Below are 24396 nucleotides of genomic sequence, written 5' to 3'. Positions count from 1 at the left end.
CAATTTTTCGAAAGTGATTTTAAGCCAACAAATTTTTTAATTGCAGCATTTGAATTTGCCTTTAGCATTGATTGATTAAAATAACCAAAACAATGTTTTTAAATTAAAAAAATTGTCAAAAATAAGAAAAGGTTTTTGAAACTTAACTAAATTGTAATTGCCCTGCTGATATTGACTTGTCTGAAAGTTCTTGTTCTTGTTTCTTGTGATTGCATTGTTGATCATAAATTTTTAATACGCTAATGAATTTAATTTATGTGAATGTTCGTGAAATTATGTAAACATGTCAATTAAGCCTAACATAATTAGTTTTTAAGTAAAGGAGCTTTTTTATATATTCTTATTTCAGTCGTTTCAAGTAGCAGTTTAAATTATACAGGGATATATTCGTAATCTGATCTGTCACGCCAACTAAATTCGCCAAGACCCAGGTTATCCAGGAAACACATCGAGAAATAAAATTATCTGCAGGGATGGGACGTATATGGATATCATCAAATCAAAATAGTATTTCGATTTTTGCTTTATTTAGGTCGATAGTCCAATTGTTATTTTTGAGCTAGTTTTAGTTTAAATTTATTATAACTGCTCTTTTTTATTTTGAAGTTTTATTTTGGGGGAAATTACCGAATTGTGTAGGATATTATAAATGGTGTAAGTTTGGTGTGCTAAATATTTCTTATGTTGTTCTGTAACGATGTAAACAAGATATTTACTCAATCCTGAAAGATAACAAAACTGAATTAATTCATTTGCTACTAAACATTCAAGGAACCAGTTCATTTGTTTATTTTTTTTTCTAGATAAATTTGTGTGTATTCTGTAATACTTATCTTTGTTAATCTGAAATGTTCTGATGTTTTTAATCATTATTACTTCTCAGAATTCCAAATGCTATTTTTAATTGAAATATTATCTTTATTTCATTGTTCTGTAACTTTTATATTAAGATACTAAGTAATTGTTCATTCTAAACCTTAAAAAGGGCAGGGCACTAGAAACTGGAAAGAGCCGCTAAAAAAGGGCGCCCATCATAAAAAAAAGGCCCATTATAACATATTCCTTAATTTTATTGGTACAGTCTATAAGTTGATTTTAAAGTGAGCATTATTATAAAATTTTGAAGTGCATAGAAATATAGCTATGTGATTCGAGAGTTGGTAAGAAATTTACATTTTTGTAAAATCTTCAGATTGTTTTTCTTTTTTGACAACTACTCTTATTTATGTACTTAATTTAAATTTTTTTTTCTTTCCTATCTAGGTGTCAAAAATCAGATTGTATTTCTTTTCATGTTGATAACTATGCTTATTCATGCACTCAATTTAAAATATTTTTTTCTTTCTTATCTAGAAGATGAAAATGTTGGACATCTCTTTATGGAAGTTGGAGATTGCAAACATGAAAGAATTAATGGTGGTATCATTGGTAGTCAAAAACAAGAAGCTATCAGCTGATCTAATGGTTAGTTAATAATTATAACAATAAACTTAATTTTTACATTCAATTTTTATACTTTGATTATATTACAGAAATGATTGTGCTCCGGAAACAGTACAAATTTTTCACTAGTATTTGAAAGTTTGATAAATAATTTTATAACAAACATTAAAGTTATATTGCTTAGATCATTATTTCTTTTGACTAAAATAAAATTTTGAAATTTCTCAAATGTGGCTGACTTTTGATAAATAATTATTCTTATTATTTTAATAAACACAGATTCAATACAGATAAAAGCTAAATATAATTTTGAATGTTTTTCTTAAGAAAAAGAAAAAAAAAGGCACATTTGTTTTAATGAAATAATTTTATGGATAAATTAAAAATGAATTTTTGATTTGATTTGATTGATGATTTGATTTTTTTGAATTGATGAATTTTTTAAAATAAAGTATTTATTTAAAAAATAGCGTTAAAATCGCTTAAGAAAAGGTCATTAATATACCCCTTTCGGAAAAAGAGATACTTATACAAATTTTACCGTATGAAAATAATTCTAACAAAGTGAATATTCATAATAGTAATGAAAATTAAATCTATGAACACAGATAAATTAACCACTGTCTAAATTGTCTTGTTTAACTGTCTAAATTGTCTTGTATTTTAAAGATTTGTTTTGCTCATACTTGACAAAATATAAAAATTAAATTGTTTACTTTAATATTTTTTGAAAATTTTTTATTTTTAATGTCATTAAAATATCAATGAATTTTTTAAAAAATCATCTTTATTTTTTCTAATAATATGTAGAAAAAATATTTGTGCAAAATATCAACTGATTTTAAAATTACATTAAGAAAAGCATTTATTTTAAATAAAATAGTTATATAGTTATTTTTTTACAAAAGCGCTCAACCTTCTTGAAAAGCGCTCAACCTTCACATAAATCACTTAACATAAAGTCTACTTTGTGATATTGCACAATACCTTTTTACATTGCTTTTTATTGTGACAATTTAGCTCCTCTGCTAGGTATTTATAGTTTTTTGAAATATTTTTCCTGGAATTAATATACTTTAGTGTTCATTTTTTGAAATTAAAAATGTTATGTTATTGCCAGAACTATAAGCAAGGCAAATGATGATTAGATATTTTAAAAATGACAAAAAGTTATAAAAGCCTTGATTTAGGGTACTACCCCAAGGCAGAGGTAAATACCCATTTATAAATACCATACTTACTGGGTATTTATCCGACCACATCTACACCCATGCAGTGTTTGGCTAAATTTGAATTGATAAAACTCTTAATAAATATAAAGTAATGACTATAAAATATGTAAACTTGTAATTGCTGCAATTTTTGTAGTCTTTATCAAATTTTCTTATTTATCTCCCTTCTCAGTGACGATACATATTATGTAAAAAACTATTTTAAGTTTGAAATTTTTTTTTGTTTATAAAAATAAATAATTATAATAAAATTTGCATAAAACACTGAAAAGTTAAAAATTTTATACCTTATTATTTTGAACTTTTTATTAAAAATTTTTCATGCAATAAATTTGTCCTAAAAAATTTTAAGCAGAGGAACTTTTTTTAGAGGAAAGCCTCAGAAAAAAAGTTTAGCTTTTAGGCACATTCAATCACCTAATTATTCTTTAGTTAGATGAGAACAATCACAAATTTATCTTAAAAATAATAAAAATAGAAATCAAGGTTTATGTGTCATATAAACTAAAAAAGTAAAAAAAATGCTATTAGTTTTACGCATGCTATTTTCTCTTTGCTTAATCAGATGAAAGTATACTGAAAAATAAAAATTTGCATTGCCTTTTTTGGTAGAATATAGATTTTAACAATACTTGATTATTCTAAAATTCTCAGTAATTCCCATTAAACTTTGTTCAGCAATTTAAGCTTCTGAAAATGTGTTGAAGAACCTAATTTTTTTTATTGATTTTCTGAAAAATGTATTTTTTCCTTCAGAATTTAAAAGAATAAATTTTATTTGGGTAACGAAATAGCAGGGTCTTATAATAATTCTTGTTAACGGCATTGAAACTGATTAGTGTCTTAAAATACTTGTACAAATATTTATATACAAAATTAAAAAAGTCATTATAATGATGTATTATATAGCTATTATAGAATTATATGTAATTATTATAGAATTATAAAGTTTCTAAAAAAACTCAAAATTTAGATTTTTTGTCTTCTATATAGATGTCTTAGATTTTTATCCAAATAAATTACCTCATACTGTCATAAATTGTCTCATACTATCTTATAAGTATATTATCTAAAAGTAATTCTCTCTCATTATCAAAATCTGAGAATTATAAGAAAATAAACTTTAAAATGTGCATTTTTTGAAAAAAAATATTTAGAAATTAGTTTTAAAATTTAAAATTACTTAAAAAATTTATTAATATGCTCCTGCCTGACCTCTCCCTAAAAGTATACTTATATTATAGAATATTGACCAGTTGAGAATAGTCCAAACAAAATAAATGTTTGTAAAAGTAATCTGAATTTAACCTATAAACACATAATTTTACCAATGTGTAATTGTTATTAAAACAATGAATTAATGTTTTTCAAAATGGAATCTGAATAAAAAGTTAATATTTTTAAGAGAGAGAGTCTTATTTTTATAAAAAGGGTAAAGAGGGTACATTTATTGGGATCAAAGGGTTAGCTGGAAGGGTTGCCCTTCACAAATGAGTTAAAGAGAACACTGGTATTAAAATATACTGTTAATGAATTTCTTCTAACAAAATAACTAAATGTTGCATTTTTAGAATGTTTTTCAATGCCATTGAAAAATTATAGTTATTGGAGATAAGATTTTGTTTTTTCCGATCAATAATATAAAAAATGTTTAGTTTAGTGTGTCTTAAAGAACATTTTCAAGCTCTTCCAACACTTATGTATCTTTGAATTATTAGTTACGTTATATCATTAGTATTGTTAAAAGTTTCATATTGTTGTATTAATTTTAAAAAAAATTTTAAATTACCTTTTTTCAAACTTATGAAGTTTCTAATAAGCTGAACCTTGATTAATTGCATTCTATTTATCCTTTTACAGTTATTTCCAAATAATGTAATGTAAACAATTGATAACTGTTTTTCCAAGTTTATAGCTTCTTGGTAAAGCTCAACATTATTTAACAATTTTACATATTTTTATTGAATCCATTTTGATGTTCATATTTGATCCTTTTACTGTTACATTATTTGGGCAAATTAATTTAAGCTTTTCCCTACCATTATCACATTATCATTACTTTAAATTAGAAGTCATTCAAATATTATATAAGCATATTTTTGGCAATTTCAAACACCTCCCTTATCAGCAAAATTAAGCAAATTTCAAACCTTTTTCCATGTGTCAGGATATTGCATCACCCTCTGGTTTTTACTTTCTTTACAGTACTAATTTAATTTAAGGATAAAATTCTAATAAAAGATATTAACTTTGTTTTAAACAAGTATTATATACAACTTATAAAAGCTAATATAAAAATTATAAAAACACTCCCCTTTCTTTCGCCGTTTTTTTTTTTACTATAAAAATAGTTCAAGGTCAGTTAAATGGGAGTCTGATTTAAATTTGGAAAAAGATCCTTATCTACCCCTCTCCTGTGATTGGATATCAAAATAAAAGTAGGGTGTGGGAAAACCAACGGGGAAAATGAGATCTTCAACGAAACCATGTCTAGTATTAGTCTTGTTTTAACCATGCACTATTTTTAATGTGTGTGGTTTTTGCAACTTTTTATTTAATTTGCTTACGTGTGAAAATTAAAGTTTTATTCCTATTTGAAAATCTGGTAATTTCTGATGTATTTAATTTATTAGTCATAAGTATGAAATGGTAAAAAAATTTGCACCAATGTAATTTTCAAAAAGCTCCAATGAGTAAATTCTTGAAGGTGAAAATGGAATACATAATTTTTCCCTCTGACTTTTTCTTGTTGGTTTATCTTTCACTTTGATATTTAGAAAGCCAGAATTTTTAGCAGACAATTTTCGTTTCTGTACATGGCTTTAGTTACGGTTCGGTATGCAGTATTTTTTTCAAAGTTTAAATATAATCATTGTGTTAACTTCCTTTAACTTTTTTATAATTTATGAATTTGGATTTAATATAAGGATTGGGTATTAAGCAATTCTTCCTTTTCTTTGGGAAATAAGTAGAATTAAAAATAACTTTAATTTTATAGAATTTTTATTAATGTTTTTGTCATGATTAACGTTTTCTCGGTTTCTGTAAACATATAAAATATTGATAATGAAACTGCAAAATACATATAATTGAATTGATTCATGCAGTTAAGTTGGGAGTTTTTGCTTTGAGTTTAATTCACTTATAATTGAGACTGTTCCTTCATAAATTTTTTATCTTCATAATTTCTTAAATTCATAGTTGATTGCTCAATTTGTATATAGTTTAAAATTACTCCAATTTTCTTAAGTATTTTTAATTGATGAAAAATTGCATCATATTATAACTTCCGAATTGTTATTTTTTTATGTATATATATTTTGCTTTAATTGTAAGTACTATTTTACATTTGATTGATAATTCATATTCACTTATTTTCAAGTTAGGGTAAAAGTATTAGCAAATAATTAAAAAATAATTTTACAACTATGGCACACAAAAATGCCTAATGTAAAAAGTTTTATAGATTGTGCATGTTTTACAAGGGAATGCCCCAAAGGCAAAATATTACTCTTTAAACTTTCAGTTCATTTACCTTTAAATTAAGAAAAACTTTGTAGCTCACCTGCAGTTGTGGTGTAGCATTTAGACTTTCCATTTTCTGTTGAATGGTTCGGGTTTTAATAGAATATTTATTATCTTTAACTTTCTTTTCCAAAAATGAACTATTTAACATGTTTAATCAATTTATAAATTATTTTAAAAACAAAAAATATCAGTACCTGTTTAATTTTAACTTATTAAAATATATGGATTAATTAAAAATTCATAATTTAAGTTAAAAAAATTTTGTTATTTTTTTTAAATTACAAAATTAAGTTAAAAAATTTTGTAATTTAAAATTTACATCAAAATATTATAATTAATTAAAAAATAATGGAAATATTTTGATTGAAGAAAAATTATTAATTTTTGTCTTAAAAATTAAATTTTTGAAAAGAATTAATTTTGATTTTAAAAAAGTTATAATTTATAAATTGAATAAAACTTATTAAATAGTTATTAACCTTTTTAGATAAAGAAATTTAAATTGAACTCCTGACCTCACTGGTAGACACCACTATTACACCACGAAAAAAAAATTAACTAAACCAATATTAACTTAGTTTTAATATAAACTAAAATACGCGTTTGAAAATAATGAAGTTGTATTTCTTGAAACTGAAATGAAATCAATTATAATAGTTAAATAAAAATAAAGAAAATTAAAAAAAACTTGTTTTAAGGAAAAGTTATCAGCAATTTTTCAAAATTGCCTCATGCAAGCAATACACACCATCTCCCTTCCCTCAAATCGTGATGTCATTTTCGACCAATAGCGTTTCCTGGCTATTCTGAAATTTAATTGCACGTTTAATTTGCTCCCTATCTTAACCACATGCTCCTTAATTTAGAACTTAATTTTTTTTTAATAGGAATTTTTCAGATGTGTTCCACCCTTGTTAGATACAAACTTGTTTGCATGCAATCGCTTGTGAGAACTAAACAATAATATTTGCTTACTTTTTCTGGGTTAGACTAAAAATCCCAATTGAAATTGCAAGCATTCTCTTTGAATAGAATTAAATTAATTTTGTTCGGTATATTATGAACTGATAACATATCTATAAGACTGCTTTAAAACTCTACTACGCTTTTTAGTTTGTCTCAGAAAGATATTTTTGAGCAATTATATAGTTTTTTTTTGCAAATTCAAGAATGGTATTTATTATAAGGATATTTTTTTTGTATAATTTAAATATTTTTAGATTTTGTCTGTTTTATTTTCTAAGTATTTCTTTTGTGTATGTGGATAAGCAATTCAATAGTGCTATTTGAATTACTTTGTTGTTTTTGTTTTCTTTTATTACTTTGAAATATTTCTTGTAGTTTGTGTTACTAAAAACTTTTAATTTTATTTCAAAAATTCATTTATTCCTTAGATGTTGTTGAAAATTTTTATTTTATACTGTAAGTAAACTTATTTATTTAATCTTGTACATTTTGACAATAATTTGTTTATAATAAATATTTTTATCAAGTGGAATATTTTTTCTAACTTTTATCTAAAATTTAACAAGAGTTAACTTAGAAGTTGGAATTGCTAACATGTGTTTTGGAGACCTTTATTTATCTTTCAGGTTTTGAAGAGGTTATTTATTTGTTATTTCTTAAATTAAAAGTTCATGTATTTTTCTTAATATGGTCACATACATTTTCCTTAATATGGTCATATATTTTTCTTAATATGGTTATTAAAAAATTATATAGTATTTTGATGAATATAGAACCATAGTTTTTGATATATATAATTTTCTCAAGATTCTTAAAATAAGATCCTTAATACATTGACCTCTAATAATGTTTTTAGATTTGCTATTCCCTTTTCTTTTCACTAAGATGGTCCTTTCTATTGACACTTTAATATTTGAATATATATATATTTACCAGCAGGCTGTAAAGTTTCACATTTATCAAAAGTTTCTTATTTTCTATGTTTGCAGTAAATTTTAGTTGAATGTTAAATAACTGGTAGATTCTTAAACTGTTATTCAAAGAAACATTTAAAATATTTTTTAAAATTTCTCTTAAATACTTTTTAGAGAGGGGTTTACTAACAGAGAGCTTGATGACATTTTTTATTTCTGTTACATTTGTTTGAATATTTTAAATAGTTTGAATATCATGTGTATGTTTCAGTAAAATATTTCACTAAGTTTGTAAACTTGCAGTGACTCATGCTAGTAAATGATGTTAAGTAAAATATGGAACTGAAAAAAATAAATAAAAAATACATGTTACAACTTAAAAATTGTATGCAAGTTTCAATGAGAGTGCACAATGGAGAGTGCACATCTTTAATGCAAAGTACCATGCAGAAAACATTACAAAAACAAACGTTGAAAAAGTGTGAAATATTTAAATCAGCCTATGAAAAAGGGCTTAAAAAGTACTTAAGAAAAATCAGCGTGAAAATTTTTTTACTGCTCTTTTTATTTTTTTAAATTCAGTTATATGTGTTTTCAAATTTTTTTTATACCTACTTGTAATGTTTTTTTATGTAATTTTTCTGTAATGTGCTTTTAACCAAATATAATGCTCCATCATAGTTTTGATGCCTGTGTATTATTTTCATGGTTTTTAATTTGTTTTGATTTTTTGAATCTCTCTTATACTTATCAATCTTTATATCATAATATTAATTACTTGTAGGACCCATCTTCACTATGCTGCTTCTTGCAGTAATTCACCTTTAATGAAATTTTTTGCTGGAAAAAGATGATCAACTTGCCTGGGAGAGGATGAAGAATACTCTGAATACCTCTATAGTAAGTTCTAAATAATATAAAGCTTGTAAATTTCTTTATCACATATACAGATAACCCAAGTATTGTGCAGACTTGGGTGACCTCCTCATTACAGGGTTCCCACACTCCTTAAAAGTCCTTAAAAACTGCTTAATTTTTATTTTGGAAAATAAGGGCTCTTAAAAGTACTTTATTTTGGTACAAGGTTTTTAAAAATATTCTATTTTTCAGCATCACTATAGTTGATGGGAACAATTTTTTCAGTTCAAATTTTTTAAAACAAAAAGTTGATCTTTTATCACCTAGAATTAGACTATGGTAGAGCATTTAAGAGAGACAAGAAAGGGTGTGTCTGAGAGGGCTACAGGCAAAAGGGGAGGCATATTTCATTCATATACTGGTTCTTTCATTAATATATTCTGCATTTTGTCTAGAATCTATCCCAAACTTTTTGTTATAAATGTCGATTAGAATAAAATTCTAACTTAGATTTTGATAATCATTTTATTTAGTTAGCATTGCAACTTAAAATGTTTCTTCTTCTTCTTTTAAAATTTCTATTCAACTTTTGGTTACTTTAAAATTAGTTCTTTGTTTTTCATGAGATTGTTTAGTAATATTATGTAAAGCTAATTCCTAATGACAGTTTTGGCTGGAAATTATTTTATGTGATCCTCATAATAAAAGTTGAGGTACCATAAACGTTACCTGATAAGGTGATATTGTAGGATAAGAGAATGCCATTAATAATAAAAGAATACTGCTTTGTTCTAACTGTTAATTTACAAAAAAATTAAAATATCAAATCATAATAATAGTAGAGAGTAATATTAAGAATGATAGAGGATAATTAAAAATATTACAAGTAAATGTCTATAAATGATTAAAAATTAAATAATTTATCAGTATTTATTAATTAAGTAACCATATCAATTTTCTGCCTAAGGAATGTGTTGATACCCTTAAAAAATGGTTTTAGAACCTTTCATTTATAAATTTCAGTGAAAACTAATAAAAAACATTGGTTTGAAAATTATAAATCTTTTGAACATAATTGTGTTTTTGTTCTATAAAAATTTTCATAAAAATATTTATTTCAATAAATTTTAAAAAAAAAGTTAAGCAAAATGAAAAAAAGTGAATGATTTAAGGTGCTTAAATACCAACATTGTCTGATTTTACTTGAAATAAGACTTAATTTGCCACGATCTATTAAGAAAACTACTATCATGCATAATATTAATTCTTTTAATGTATACCCTTATAATTGAAACATTTTATATTTGTAAAAGAAAGAATATTTTGGGTGTAAATGAGTATTTAGCGAGATTGGCCCGCAACTAAATATGTGATGCATGTCTAGTTTAGTTGCCAACTGTTCCAATTAAATCGTGTTTGTTCTGATTTTTTAGCTTTGCTCTGAAACTACGGGTTTAGGCCAAAATGTTCTGATTTTTTGTCATTCTAGTGCCTTTTAACTCCTTATACCTTATTTTCTTTCAACCCAGGGCAGGTCTAAAAACGAGAAGTAGGGCATGTGATTTTTCCGGGAATATCACAGAATTCTGTTAGACCATTGGTCAGCGGACTTCGCGAATCAAAACTTTATAATCCGACGAGATTTTGAAACTATTGCTAAATCACATTGGCGAGACATTTATGATTCTTCTGCTAATTTGATTTCACTGATTTTCGCCATTTTGAATATTAGGAACTCCATCGGAATCTGCTAATATCACGATTCTTATTCGCACGATTTTAATATCAGTCATCAATTTTGGTATTTAGCTGATTTAAAAGTTATGCATCATGATTCCTATTTACGCGATTTAAAAATTCAATATTGTAATTTGTATTTTCGCGTTTTTAAAATCCAATATCAGGATTCATATTCACACAATTTTAAAATCCAATTTCACGATTCATAGTCACTGGATTTTAAAATTTCACTGGAATAAAAATAGTATTCTGATCCATGTAAGAAGTAAGATTTTTCTTGAATTAATTACTATAAATATGTGATATTCTTTAATAGTAAGTAATTTAATTAAAACTGTTTGCTCAAAAAAAAAATTTCAGCATGAAACATTTATAAATTTATATTTTTATATCAATAGTTTAGTTTTTGATATTTTGTTTTCACTTTGTGTCATAATTTCCCACGATTAACTTTGTGTTCCTCTTTTTGTTTTTAACAAGTAGGCAGCTATTTTCTAGAAACCACAATATAAAAACTTGTTGTAATAATTTTTTCTCAACTTTCTCTATTTTTTTAAATATATGAAGAAAAAATATTGCAATTCTTGATTTCCCCATTTAATTTTATAATTCAATTTCAATGAATTTATTAAGGATGGAATACTGATTAGTTTCACAGATATCGTTAACCCTTAACAGTCTGAAAATGATTTTGTTTTTTCTTAAATCCGATCTGGGTCTGCAAAAATTGCCCTGTCCCACTTTGACGAGCCCTGTTAGTTAATACAATTTTATCAGTACTTACATTATAATAAAATTGCTTTTTATTGTTTTTTTAATTGATTAATTTTCTTTTTCAAGAAAGGTAAATAATTGGCACTGTCACTGGTGGTATATATGCATATTCAATGATGAACAATCCTATTATTTTTAAGGTCCTTTATTTTTGCTTTCTTAAAAGAGTGGGAATCCTGTATTAAGTACACTTGAATATTTTTTTTTTTTTGAAATTCATTCAATTACTTTTATAAAATTGTACTACATTATTACATACAAAAACTTTATATATTAAATTCCATGTAGTATAGCCCTTGTTGCTGAACTTTATTCAGCCCATCATTTGCTCCTTTTAATAACATATACAAGAGTAACTGTAATCTGGTACAGAACAATTTTTTAATTGATTATATAAAATTCATCATTCAATTTACTTCTGCAAATGTTTTCATATTTTGCAATATAATGTGGGTTCACTCTTTGCATCCACCCATCTACCCTATTATGTCATTCTCAGTCAATTAGGAATTCATATCATAATTAACTAAATGTTGATAATTTTTACATTAAAATCGTTGATTGAAGTTTACAAATCAATGACTAGCAATGAAGAACTTTTAAAACAAAAATTTAGTTAAAGTTTTAAATGGTATTGCATGAGAAAATGTAAATACTGCTTTCTCACTTAAATGCTTTTAAAACACAAAAAAAAAAAAAATAATAATTGACTTTTTTTCTTATCAATAAATAATTTATTAAAAAAACATAGAAAATATTTTAAATGATATTTTTTTGAGAAGTTATTGAATATTTTTAAGAAAATAAATAATATTGCTAGGAAAATATGTAAATGACAGTTCATTTCAATTTCTGAAAATTTGTCGTATATTTTGTGCCTACAACCAGTAAACATTTTCATCCAAGCAACCCATAAATGACAATCTTATCTCTATCATTTTCTTCTACACTATCCATAACAACTAAAAGCACAGTAAAATATACTTTTACTTTATTGTCTAAACAATTTATTATAAAAAAAATAAGAATGTTTTTGAATCTGTATTACTAAGTACTTGATTACAAATTGCTATCCTAAATAATCGCAATCACTGATCACATATTTTTTCTTAAAAATGAAAAAAATATTTTTGAATTTATTACAATATATTCTTGATTACCAATTTCTATTATTATTATTATTTCTTCAATAAAATGTGTACTTTTGATTAAAGTAAAGCATAATGTTTATAAATTAAAATCATTTTCCAAGTGAGTACCTAAATTAAAGAGCACTTTACACTACATTAATTTCTGAATTTTATAAGGTATTAATCATTAACTTTTGTAGAGAAGAAAAGCAAACTCTTTCTTTTTAAAGTAACAAACTTTTTCTGTTCTACCTTATTTTATGACTCATTTTAATTAATTTTTACGTGAAAGATTTTAACTAAATTTCCTTATGTGCGCAAAATAAAAAGGATAACCCTAAATAGCTTTTGATTTAATATTATCAGATATTCACCTTTTAGGACTCAATCCTAATGGTTCAAGGGAGTGACCTCAAATATGCTGATTAATTAATGCAGGCAATATTTTAAGTCACACACATGAATGTATTTTCTTTGTATAAACATACTTTGTTGATAGTTTCGAATTTCAATCCCCCAGAATATAGGATTAACGGTATTGTGGAAAATATATTCTGGATAGCCTTGTCAAGAGACACGTCCAAAGTTTGAACCCCTTACTGTTAATTTTACCTTTTGCCTATTTCACCATCAGTCTGAGAACTTTTTAAGCAAATTGAAAAGTTTTTGCTTATAATTATTAAAAAAAAATTTTTTTAAGGATTCTATCCAAAATACAACTTTTAGTATATATTACTTTTTTTTTTATTTAATAGTAATAGTCAAAAAACTATTGGACTGTAAGCTATGCAAGTTTTTAAATCATTTTAAGGAATGCAGTTGTATATTTCGAAATGCAAAATTTCAGCTAAATTGTTCGATTAATTTTTGAGAAATCAAAATTTGAAAAAGATATATTTTTAAAATTTAATTTCTCTAGAAATTATTCGACTAATTTTGCAAAATTTTTTTATTTCTCCAGGCAAAAATACAGTCTTTAAAATAATGTTAAAATTATATACTGCACAATTCAAATTTTCTTACTACGAAATAAAATAATAAAAAATAGTAAGTACTCACTTAAAATATTTTTTGCATAGATTTATCTTTGACTAAACTAAGTTAATAATTATAAGTATAATTCGTTTAAACATTTTTCGAGATATGGCAAAATACGCTAAAAGTAAAATTAACGCTAAAGGGTTCAAACTATTGACACCATATTTCCGAAACTGCTGCTACTCCTGTTTTTTCAGTGTCAGAAATTCAAATCCTTCAAAAAGTTTATTCAGAGAAAGTTTGATTTTGTAATTTTAAATGTCGTCTGTACTAATTAATTAGCAATATTTGATATCATTCCCTCAAACAGGTGCGGATTAAGCATATCTGGAGCCCTAAGCCATTCAAATTTTTGCAAACTATGTAAAAAATGAAAATAACATAAACGGCAGCAACTTTCAACCACTCTCTCACTTTCTCCTCTTTGATAATTTAAAATTATGTAAATTTATTTACCATGAAATTAGAAATAGTTATCGACACGTAATTAGATAAATAAATAAAGGCTATTAAATTCTTTATTATTATTTTTTTTTTTACATGGGATTCATTTGGATAAAGTAAATTTAAATTTAAGTTCAAAAAATTTTCTATTATTTTTAAAAAATCCGTGAGCTTGTGCCAAATATGTATTTGTGCGAAATACACTTTTTCAAGCGCTTACCTAACTAAACTATGAGGACCATATTTTTGGAATTTTGTGCTACTCCCATATTTTGATTGCAAAAATTCAAATAAAAAAAATCTCAAAAAAAAGAGAGCGAATACTTAGTATAGTATTGTGTTTACTTTATATTTTTCTTACTTCACAAATGATTTAGCCTCTCTGCGTTTGTTAGAAATTCTAATAAGAAATAAAACTTTTTACAGGGGCTAGAATAACCTGATTTGCCATGCTGAACAGTTTCCCTTTCTCCGCCAAACTGTCTCAGCGTCAAAAGGATGGTAAACGTCCAGTGTCTTCTAGAATACAAGATTTAGAACCCTCACAAGACTCCGCCTTCCCTGCCCTGCCCCCAGAACTGGTGACTTTTCGAATTTTATTTATTTTCTTTTTTAAAACTCCCAATATCTCAAGTAATTTTTTTTTCAATACATCAAGCTGAATCAAAAAATAGATTTGATTTCTTAAATTGCTTACATTTTAATTTTTTAGATAAATTAAACGTAAACAACTTTTAATAAAACTAGATCTACTTTCGCTCTGAACACTTCATATATTTATCTAGCTATTTTTATATTTCTAAGCATCAGATTTTTCTCCTTATCATATACATTTAATTGTTTTATAAAGAATCTGGCAATGCTTGATTGGCACCTCTGGTACTGATTAAAAACCCGTAAGTTTAATATATGTTGTCTGCAGTGTAAATTTCGTCAAGGAATTAAACTTTTTTTTTTCAATTTATAAATAGCATGTTTTTAAAAATGATTTCTCGTCTAAAATCATTTATTTTTCATTTGGCAAAATTGGTACTCTGTCTTTAGATTTCATTTAAGTTTTGAGTTGAATTAAAAAATAATAGCTGCTATAATTTGTTTAGTAATTAGTTTGTAGTCATTAAATCATATTAAACTTTTTTTTAATAATATTAAGAATTTTAATTGCATTATTGTTAAGTAATATTGAATATTATTTGTACATTTTAGAGTTCAGATCCTTAAATGTGATAAGAATTCAAAATAGAAAATCTTATTGAAGTAAAATTTATAATATTTAATATATATCTTTTAAACAAAATCTGATTTTTATGTACCCTGATAAAATTCTCCGATGTTTCGTTCAGGGCTGCTACAATCCTAAACACAAAATTACCTGGTATAGTTTTCTGCATAGCAAATTATTTAGTTGTTTGCTAAAACTACTTTTTCAGAGAGACCTAAACTAAAAATTTTGTTAATAAAAAATAAAGTTCTTTATATAGCATTTATATATCATAAGTCGGGTTGATTTTGGTTAATTAGTTTAAAATGGTTTGCATTAATTAAATAATATTAACCATTTTATTATAACTGGTATTAAAAATTTTAGTGTAGTTTTATTGTTAAATGGTATTTAGTATTTATACATCTTATTAGAATTTTACTCATTAAACACAAAAAGAATTTAAAAAAAATTCTGATTAAAATAAAATATTACACTGTTGAATCTGTATCTCTTAAACAAAACATGATTTTAACACTGATAAAATGCTGCACTGTGTAAGTTAATTATTATTATTTTTTTTGTTGCTGTTGTTGCTAAAATTACTAATGCAGAAAAATCTTAAATACTAATTTTGTTAATTTGTATAACAGAATAGGAAATCTTAACAGATAGTTTATGTTTTCTCAGAATTACAAAGAAGCTTCAAAAACACCTTTTTGTTTTTCGAAATAGATTAAAATAAATGTAAAATTTGCCTCATTGATTTAAATTTTTTCTGAAACTCGAAAAAAATGTTTTTGTTCATTATATATTTGATTACTTGATTATTTATTTCATTATTTATTTGATTACTTGAATATTTATTTCGTTATTTATTTGATTAACTGATTAAACAAAATATTTTTAGTCATAAAAATTTAACTTTTGAATAATCAAAATGTAAAAATAAAAATTTGAAGTGTAACATGTCAAAGTGAAGTGTACATTGATGTACACTTCCATGCAATTGTAAAATTAGACTGAATATTTTTGTTCAAATTTGTAAAAGAGGGTTTTTAAGTAACTTTTAAATTTTCTCTTTTATAACATATTTTATTTTCATTATTTCAAAAAAGGTGCCAATAAGTTTAAAATTATACATTTTTGCCTATTTTGATATTACCTTTTGCTCTGTATATTTTCAATTAGTCAGTATTAGGCTTAAACAAATATAACATATCTTCATGGTACTAGTGTAGACAAATGGTGGTATGGGTAATGTGGACAATGATTCTGTTCAACTTCCAATGGAATAAATGTTTATTGGTTAAATATATAATTCATTTGATGCTATGCATTTCCTAAATCAAAATGATTTTGTGAAATAATATACCTTTACAATTAATAATTTCAATATTTAGCACAAAACCTTTAGATTAATTCATCCCTTAAAAGTTTTAAGAAAATTTGAAGGTGATGTTTTATCAAGTTTGATAAAGGACTACCAGTCAATATAGATAAAATAGAGAATTTTTGCCAGACCTTAAATTAAGACAGCAAATGGTTTTCATTACCCCAGTGTGGGAAATATCACTAAACCATGCTCTCCTCGTGTTATCCATTCAAACCATTACATCATCAAGTTAAAATTATGGTTATTAAAACTGATTCAATTTTAAGTTGATTCAATGCTATCAAATAAATCAAATTGAATAGTAATTTTTAATGCATTGATTTTGTTTAAAATGTCTTTTTTAGTTAAGTGAAATGCCCTCCAATAAGGCTTAGATTGTAATTGATTTCATTTTTGCTTTAAATATACCTTTCTGAGTTATGATAAATGACTACTTAACAAATTATCAAATTTGTGACTAGCACCTTAACTTGTCCACATTAGTCCGGTGCAGTAGAGCTAGCGAGGAAAAAACAATTAGTATGCAAAACTTAAACAACTTTGTAATTCTAGATATAAACCAGAACACAGGTTCAGATTATTATTGAAAAAAATTCTTGACTAGTTAAAAACTATATTTAATAAGATTGTTTGATGAATTTGTAAGAAATGTAACCCCTATCTCTCCAAAACGAACCACCAGAAGGGAACTAGTGTATGTTACTACATATAACTGAACCCTCAGCTTTCTTTTCTTCTCATTGGCACGGCAGCCCAGGATGGGCCTTGGCCTTCTCAACAAGCCTATGCCAAGACATTCTTCCCTTAGCCAAGGTTCTCCAATTTATTATCTTTAAAACTTGTAGGTCCTTTTCAAGGCAGTCTAAAAATCTTAGGTTTGGCCATCCTCTTTTTCTTGTACCTGTTGGCCTGGCACTGAAAACTTTTTTGGTTGTCCTGCCATCCTCCATTCTTATAATGTGACCTGCCCATTTAATCCTTTGAATTTTGATAAATTTAATGACATCAGGTTCTTTACATGCTTTGTAAAGTTCCGTGTTTGATCTTCTAAACCAGGTATTGTTTTTACTCATTCCACCAAAAATGCTTCGCAGTATTTTTCTCTCAAATCTAGCTATCATATTTTCATCTCCACGGGTCATTGTCCAGGTCTCACATGTGTATGTTAAGCACTGATTGTATAAGACATTTATAGAGTAACACTTATGTTGTTTTTTTTTATTAGGCTTGACTTAAGATATTTTTTTAGACCATAAAAACACTTATTGGCCATCATGATTCTCGTGTGTATTTCTTGTGTAGTGTCGTTTTTGTTATTAATCTTAGACCCTAAATAGGTGAAGCTATAGCCCTCAGCTTTACCCTCCTATAAAATATTTCACCTTAAAAAGTTCAGTAGTAATGTTATAGTAGTTAGTTCACGGTTGTAAACTAAAAATGTTTATGTTTTCAGAACAATTTGGACACTCCTCTGAGAACATTGATACTTCTTCTGGCGTTCCCTTTTTATGATCATGATTCTGAAATGGTGTATGTTGCTGGAAAGGTAAAATATTTTCTTGTTCTTAATGTCTCAAACAAAATAATGCTTTTTAATGAATAATATGCTATTTTTTATAACTATTAAGAGTTTGGAACATCTCAGGGTTCTTAGTTGCCCTGATATTCTTGATATTTCTGATCATATATAGTCCTGATTTTTATCTTTTTTGTTATGATGTTCCTGATTTTTGTGTGTTCAGAACATTCCATGTATATAATTACTGAACTGTCCATAAGAGAGTTTGAATCTTCCATTATTTTGGGAATGGTTAAATTAATTTTGAAAAAAATTGAATTTTTAATCCAACGTCTTTTAAAATGCACACTATTCGATGGTTCAAATTAATGAACCACTAACTTATATACACTATTAAATCATACAACCTTACCTGCAGGATACTTTGTTACAAATTATTTAGGAATGCAGTCACTTTAAGAAAAGATAATCAATAAATCTCACATAGTATCAAATTTTTATGGTGAAAAATTCACGGTTCATACACTTATTTATGCAATTACAATAACAAACTTTAAAGCGTTGATTTTTGTAGTTTTAAAAGCTATATTGATTTATCTCTTTCATCTAATTTAAAAAATAATCAATGTCTATCATGTAACATTTTTAAATGGGAAATTGAGGTATTATCCACTAAACTACTTTTGTAAATAAGTGTTAATACATTCACTGTTCAAGATAATTGTATCAAGAGATTTGTATCAAGAAGCCCTACTTTAAACTTATTTGATTAATACGTTGACTGCCACATCACCCATATTCAGGTAACAGCATAGTTTCTGATCAGACCACGTCACCCGTATTAGGGTGATGCTTATTTAACTCCATGTGAAGGATATTCGTATGTATTTGAAAAGATATTTCACAGGACGCAACAAAACTATTGAATTTTTCTAAAAGTAATACAAAAGTGATTTATTAAGAAAATTATTGTGAACCTCACGAAAGCGTTCTTGTTCACTTCGATTTGACTCGCTAAGAAATAAGTTTTCCATTTTCTTTTCGAAAGTTTAACTAGTTAGAGTAAAGATTTTAAGTTATACTCCTCGTTGATCCAAACTGATCATGTGAAGTGGCGAGATAAGAAGCAACTGACACAAATAAACAGACATGATACCATGGAAACAAACGGAGCGATATATTATCCTTGAGATCTCCAGAGACTCACATTATTGAAATATTATTGGAAGTACTTAGAATACGCTTCGTACCACGGTACTCGCGGCGTGAAGGCGATTTCACTGTAAATGCGTGTGGCAGTCTTCGTGTTAAGGAAGTCTTGAACTCTATTACAAAATTTAATTAAGCATTAATATGAGGAAATGTTAACTGATTGATACTGATTATTTCAATGTAAGAGCACTGTAAAATTTTATATGTATTGATCTCTAACTATTATGAATTCTTCAGTACTCCATTAATAGAATTATAGTGGATACTGTTAAACTATCTGACTAAACAAACTTTTGAAACTAAAAATAGTATATTTTGTAATTCTTTTGAAAAAAAATTACTTTTAATGTACTTAAGTAAAGCAAAATTTGTCTTTTTTTTTCTTTTTAAAAATAGTTTGGTATATAAATACTTTGCAAAAGAAATGTTCTAAATTTTTTTCTTTGACTGTCACAAAGACAGAACAACTGTTAGTTCACGATTTGAGTATTCTTAGCCTGCACTCTTTATGCTAATTATGAAAATGGTTCAAAATGTCAATACGGAGAAGAGCCACAGTTAATGGAAATATAAAGCATTTGTAATCTAATTTTTTAATATTTGAAAAATTACTATAAGATTGCATTATGTAAGTTTGCAGAACTTCGCAAATTTTAAAAACTATTCTTTGATTTTTTATAATTTTCTTGTAGGTAGAAAAATCTGACCAAATTAAAGGCTTTTTAAAAAAAGTTTAAGATTCTTTTTTTTTTTTTTCCTTTTAAATATTTAAACTTTTTTTTGTTAAACATTGACATTTCTTTACAGCAAGATAATCTCTCTCTCTCTCTTTATAAATATATCTATACACAGTGCGCAAAATAAAAAACGAACCACCCTGAATAATTTTTGATTTGATGATCAGATCTTCACATTCTAGGGGTTAATCTTAATGGTTCAAAAAAGTGATCTCAATTATGCCAATTAATTTGTGCAAATGATGTTTAAAATTATTAAATTAGACAAAAAATTTACTTTCTCTAAATAAACATATCTTTTTCGATGGATTAAAATTTCTGTCCTCCAAACTTATGGGGGGGGGGGGGTAACTGCAATATGAGAAATATGATCCCACTAGTTTGTCGGGAGAGCGCCCCAAAGTTTTTACCCCTTAATATTTTACCTTTTGCTTAATTCGCCATATCTGGAGAAAGTTTTAAGCAAAAAAAGAAAAAAATTTGCTCACAATTATGAAGTTCGTTTAGCCGTAGAGTATTTATTAATTTTCTCTATTTTATTTAATAATAATCGAAAAAAAATTTAACATTAAGACATACAATTTTTTATATTGTTTTTAAGAATGTATTTTTGAATTGCAAATTACAACATTTGAGAAAAATTGGTCAAATGGCTCCTGAGAAATCGAATTTTAAAAATACAAAATTTTCAAAAGATGATTTCTCAGAAAACATTTGACCGATTTCACTCAAATTGTGCAGTTTACCTTTTAAAATAATGCAAATAACTGTATACCTTACAATTAATAATTTTTTTTGACTATAATATGAAATAATAAAAAGTTCTAAATACTCACCAAAATTAATTTTTTGCACGGAATTATCTGTGTCTAAACGGATTTTGTAATTGCACCCAAGAATTTTTTAATTTGCACAACAATTTCTGTTCCTATGGGAAAATATGCAAAAAGTAAAATTAACATCAAGGGTCCGAACTTTAATGACCATATTTCCCAGATAGTAAGAAATATTCCCCTTCATTTTGGGGGTAAGTAATTCGAATTCGTCCTGACATGATGTATTATTGTAATTGTTGCTTAACTTGATGGTATTTCTTGATTTTACACACTAAGTAACAAAAATATATTATAACTGGTTTTATATATTTACTTATATATTATATTCAAAACTTATATTTAATTAGTCTGAACAATTTCAGGAAGATTTGTTCCTGACACTGCTGCACCTACTCCATCACTTACAGCTAGAGAATGACTGAATGGAAAAAACAGAAATCCTATTCTGATATCTATGAAGGTAAATTAATAGTCATATGTTTTTTTGTAATTCTAGATGAAAAAAATAATAATTTAAAATGCATAGTTGCCAGCTTTCATGAAAAGATTGGAAAATTCAAATTTTTTTTCTTCATTTTTTAATTTTTTTTTAAAAAATATTACTACAAATACTGCTATGTTATATTTTCATTCTGTTGAGTTTTAGTAAATGTTTTAACAGTGATTTTTTATTTAATCAATCATTTGGATAAATTTTTGAAGCAACAGATTAAAAGTTCCACTTTATTAGACAAAATGTTTCTTCTATCTAAGAGAAAATTGTCTGTGTCTATGGTGTGTATATGAAATCTTAGTCTGTTAGAATTTTAATATTGTCGAAATTTTGGATTACTTTGAAACATTTTTGAACTCACTTTTGGTTTACTTTGAAATAACAAAGAAAAGCCCCTAGCTACTCCAAAATGTTTCTTTTTATGTCATATATTGTGCCATATCAAGAATCTTTTTTTTTTTTTTTTGTAATTTTGTAAGAAAAAAACATGATAAAACCTGCAAAAGTGAACTCCTTGAATTATGCTTATATTTTGTGTGAGAAAATATAAATTGATTTTTCAAAACGCAAGAAACATTTTTAAAAAATCTATAAATCATAATCTCTATATATCTTCAGTTTCATTGAATATATTTAGAGGTATCACTATTGACAAAACACTATCTAGATTCATAATTGTAAATATTTTGTAATTTCAAAAATGTATTTTCAAAATGTTTCATAGTACTCAGTAACTTTTTCAATGACAATATGATAAAACAAAGAAAACTACAGCGCGAGAAAAGAAATATCCGGTTTTATTGATACATACGTACATATTATCGTTTTATGTAATATAGATTAATTCTGAAAGGTCAACAATCGACTTTTAAGATAATCTGAATCCAACAAAAGAGAAAGTTTAAGAAATTAAATGCATAGTTAATGCAAAAGGGGGAGGATATGCCACTTATTGTTTATTTAACTAGTCATTGACTGATAATAGTTTACTTATTTTTAACCACCTAACTAATTTGCTTATATTTTGACTTAGTTTTGTCTATGATATTTGTACAATCTATTTTCTCATATTTTAATGAATTTCTCTAAATTTAGTTGTAGCATTATTTTCCTTGACCACCATGTTTTATATATATATAAAAAAGATATTATATATGTGATATAATTATATATATTTATTAATGTTTTATACATTTGTAACTGTTTTATACAGCATTTTTCTTCCTCTGTGCATTTAATTTTGGTTTTAATATATTACATTATATTACTCATTACATGTTATTAATTATGAAAATTATGTTATTTCCTTCTTTTTTTTATGAGAATGGACCAAACTATTTATCTTTTTCCCTTTACTATGTGTTCAAATACTTTTCAAAACAAAACCATGCTGTTTCGTTTTTTGTAATAATTTTTTTAACTATCTGTTCTTATCTGCATTATTTTCATAACTTGGCATGTAAATTCCATTCCTCTTTAAAATATTTGTTTTCTTGGCTTGATCCTAAATATCATGCTTTTTGATGTATTGTTTATAAAAAAATTATGTATGCTTTTTATTTAATTAAATTGTAAAATTAAATTTCATGTTTTAAATGCATAATTGTTAAAAAATTTCCCTCATGTTAACATCATTTGTAAACATTAAAATGTCAACATTTGCAAATTTGAAGAGAAATAAAATTCAATTTGAACAAAACAATTTTTTATTTTGTTGCAAAAATATTGTTATATAAGTATATATATATTTTTTTTTGTTTGTGAAGAAGAACATTGTAAGTAAAACTATGAAAGTTTTATTTTAAATATATATATATATAATTTTTATCTTAATGAGAGAGCTATCTAAAGCGTAATACTGATTTAAAAAAATTTAAGGTTGAAAAATTATCTTAAAAGTTTCTGAGTTATTTCCGTTCGCTTTGTAATATTTGATTAATTTCTTAAATTTAATTTTCAGAATTGATAATAGGTTTTTTTTGCTCTTTTATTCGATTGCATTATTTTCTGATTTAATGTATAGGGATTTAAAACTTCCTACATGTCTTTTGCTTCTTTTTGAGTGCATGCTGAAGTGCCTGTAAAAGTGGTTCAAATAAGGGTGCATTTTTCTGAATTAAATTTTTTTTAATTTCTCAAAGGAAAATTGAGAAGTTTTGTATTGCTTTTACTTTTTTGTGTGGCTGACTGATTCTCTGATTCTTTTTCAGAATGTGTATAAAGTTTTAGAAAATATAATTTGTAATCTCATTTAAACTATATTTATACTTGCACTGTAATTTCATTCAAACTGTGATGAGTTAGATACAAATCTTGTCTATAAGATTAAAGACTGAATTTAGAATTACATCAGTATTAAAAAAATCTGCGCCTACTCCTGATTTATAATTATACATCTACTAAATGCACCTAATCATTGAACTTACCTTTTGAGAAAAAAATTTCTAGTTGTATTCCATTGAAATGTGCTACATATTTTTATTAGTCCCAATAGAACTTCAAACTTCCACAAAATGTCATTGTGTAATTGTTATAAATATTTTATAAAATCTTTGCTTGTATGGTTGATTCATTAACATTGTTGATAATTTGGAAATGGATAATGCACTGTTCTGATAAAAAAAAAAGAACATTTTTTTCTACCCATGCAGAAAGTTGCATTTGAATGACTTTTTGTTGGTTGATAAAAAGCTGCTATGATTCTATGGAAGCACTATTTCCTTTCACATTTGTAATCCTTTAGAATTTCATACCTCACATTAAGAACCAGATTTTGATGAGATTAGAACTCTTCAATCTCTTTTTTTTTAAAATATTTGTGTCAATATATTTCTCATTCTTTAATATTTATTTTTGTTATTTTAGCTCTTGTTTTAATATGTAAGTACATTCTGAGTTTTTTTCTAACCGTTTGCTTTCAATTGGAATAAGAGGC

At 25.6% G+C, this 24396-nt stretch overlaps 1 long non-coding RNA gene across 9 annotated transcripts; it reads left to right on the top strand.

The window, feature by feature from the left end:
- On the top strand, positions 1-24396 carry LOC147816103 (uncharacterized). 9 transcript variants are annotated; one of them, XR_015431728.1, is made up of 7 exons: positions 1-153; positions 1354-1464; positions 7598-7625; positions 8868-8983; positions 14494-14648; positions 18118-18210; positions 21316-24396. It is a non-coding gene; the product is annotated as an uncharacterized LOC147816103 (long non-coding RNA). The 9 variants fall into 9 exon arrangements; XR_015431727.1 differs by having other exon boundaries at positions 24-1160; XR_015431730.1 differs by lacking the exon at positions 7598-7625 and having other exon boundaries at positions 18118-18194; positions 21331-24396.

Source organism: Parasteatoda tepidariorum, chromosome 2 (genome assembly GCF_982258835.1).
Source record: "Parasteatoda tepidariorum strain Cologne lab strain chromosome 2, Ptep-v5.0, whole genome shotgun sequence".
Taxonomy (NCBI): domain Eukaryota; kingdom Metazoa; phylum Arthropoda; class Arachnida; order Araneae; family Theridiidae; genus Parasteatoda; species Parasteatoda tepidariorum.
The sequence above is the reverse complement of the archived record's forward strand: the minus strand, read 5'-3'. Positions and strand labels throughout refer to the sequence as shown.